We start from the raw sequence: 2,508 nt of genomic DNA, 5'->3' as shown, positions 1-2,508 counted from the left end.
AAACCCTACAACATTGACAAGGTTTGTTTGGAATAGATTTTATTAAGCTTGAAATGATGAAATAAGATCCCAATAATTTCAGGATAAAGTTTTGAAGTAACATGGCGTCGTGGATTACTTCCTGTGATCATTCAGTAACTTTGTAAATCTATCAACTTCCTCTTTGTTGAGATGCTGAGTAATCAAAGAAACATATTTGACTATTTCTTGTTCATCCAAATTAGAATTGCTCCTGCAGTATAAAACAAATAACTAGGGGTGGAATTTCTGACCCATTTACTTATGAATGAATTGTTTTGGGTTATTTTTATCCCAATTCACAAACTGGTAGAATAAGAAAATAGCCAAAATTGAAACAGAATGGTTAAGCAGATCAAAAACCAGCCTGCCATGTTTTGATTTTTGAGTTTTGCAACACTTACAGCTTGAGTGCAGCAAATTCTTTGGCTAAATTCATATTATTCGTTTGCAACTTCTTATACTTCTCCAGCAACTTATTGCGCTCCTGCTCTGATTTATCAAGTTCCTGTGACATGGCAGAACTTTAATCGTGCATTCGGGCCTGAGTTTGGATAATTATAGTTATAAATGTAAACGATATGAAATTACAGAGCGGTTGACTTTTCAAACATAATATGCTAATTAGAATAGTTTTGTTTTCATTTAACATTTTCACAATTTGGAAAAAAAAAATCTCATTCGTGCAACTGGAAGTATTATTTCAACATTTTCACAACTACAAATGCTGAAAAAGTCAATCAGTGTAAAGCTGTGATTACAGCTTACCTGTATTTTCAAGTTAAGCATGTCGTTAATTGTGCGTGTGTCCATTTCATTTTTCAATGATGCTTCTTTCTTCAACTGCTCCTTGCACACCGAATACTACAGAAAAATTAAATATTAACTGCAATAGGCAAAAGCAGTTTACAAGCATACAAAATTATAGTCAAATAAGAATAATAAGATTTTAATAGTTATATTACCTTATTGATAAGAGTATTGTATTCACTTTCTTGACTTTCTAAAGCTAAACTGAGCCCGCTAATCTTCACCTCAAGTCTCCTGACTTCTAACTTAAGTTCCTCTGGGTCATGATTGTGAGTTTGTCGCTTTTGAGAGTGATTAGAGCCATCTGAATCACCTAAAAGTTACATGTTTTGACACTTTAACCAACCCCCGGACTTCCTCGTATTTCCAGCTAGTGGTGTGCATTGGTCGATTCTGGTCTCGGACCAAACCAAAAATTTGTTTTTTGAGTTTTTTAAAACCGTTCGCTTTTGGTTTTCTACAATGGCTTTGGTTCGATTTTGTTTTTTTGGTTTTATCATCTAGGCTTGAAATTTTGACAAAAAATGGCCCAAACTACTGATCTTGGGCCTAATATTTTTGTTAGCTAATAGGTAAATGATATTACACATTTTGCCCCAAAATTATTGGGCTGCAACATTTATTAGTTTCTTATAAATTATTTCGAATTGGTTTTTTAGGTTCAGTTCAGTTTATGGTTGCAGCAAAACCAAAGTACCAAACCAAAAAATTGGTTTTTTTTAACCAAACTGTCAGTCTTTGACCGAGTTCGGCTATTCCGGTTTGGTTTCGTCGGTTATTCTGATTATGGCTTGGTTATTTCGGTTTTGTGCAAACCCCTGCTTCTGCCTATAATAAGAGCCACCATACCTGCAAGTAGCCATTTTGTCTCCGGTAGCGTTAAAAGATATAGCCCACACCGTAGATGAGTGTCCACTGGTAATTAGTTATCACAGTTATTTATTAGTTTATAGTAACAGCAGGTAATCTACTTGTAAGAAACAAAAAATAACCAGAATTTATTTGACGTACCTATTAGATTCATTTAATGTTTGAATACAACGCCAATCATCGCTATCACCATCCTCTGCCCAAACCTGCAAAATGTAATTAAACTTTAATGTAATAACAGTTGACCAAACTTATGAAACTCACATTAATAAAGAGTGTGTTATTTACCTTTATAGTGTTATCATAGCTACAAGAGAATAAAACATCAACCGTTGGATGCCATTGGGCCATTTTAACATCTTGTGCATGTCCTTGCAACACGGAAACAGAGTCAAACTCGTTTCCAGGCAAAACTTCCCATATCCAAACACAAACACATTTATCTGTGCAACAAGTTGCAAGCAGTGAACCAGAGGCGTTCCATGATATACTTTTAACTTAATTTTCATGACCCTGTACATGTGGCACTTAATTCAAATGGCTGCAATGGATTAATAATATATAGAAAATTGCAAAAAAAAAAAAGACCATCAAAGAGGCAAGATTAAAGACTGAGTAACAACGTTGAATCCTAAACACCTAAAAGTAAATGAATTTGCTTGCCACTATATAAGAATCATAAAGACCAAAAGCCTTACACCGTCACTTGTTTCCACCAAGAACAAAATAAGATAAAAGGTCAATTTAAGAAGCCCATACACTGAAATTTGCATTATGAAATTAGGGGAAAATCAAATTGATAAGTTGTGC

The 2,508-nt window shown here is 34.2% G+C and overlaps 1 long non-coding RNA gene across 1 annotated transcript; it reads right to left on the bottom strand.

The window, feature by feature from the left end:
* Positions 1-1,684: 1,684 nt before the first annotated feature.
* Positions 1,685-2,116, bottom strand: LOC143568358 (uncharacterized). Its single transcript, XR_013141567.1, has 3 exons — positions 1,987-2,116; positions 1,840-1,904; positions 1,685-1,743 (listed from the first exon to the last, which is right to left on the bottom strand). It is a non-coding gene; the product is annotated as an uncharacterized LOC143568358 (long non-coding RNA).
* Between the last annotated feature and the right edge of the window lie 392 nt (positions 2,117-2,508).

The sequence above is a fragment of the Bidens hawaiensis genome, unplaced genomic scaffold (genome assembly GCF_021521415.1).
Source record: "Bidens hawaiensis isolate Kalapana, Puna unplaced genomic scaffold, B.hawaiensis_p1.1 tig00023981_1, whole genome shotgun sequence".
In the NCBI taxonomy this organism is placed as follows: Eukaryota; Viridiplantae; Streptophyta; class Magnoliopsida; order Asterales; family Asteraceae; genus Bidens; species Bidens hawaiensis.
This window is presented reverse-complemented; position numbering and strand designations above follow the sequence as displayed.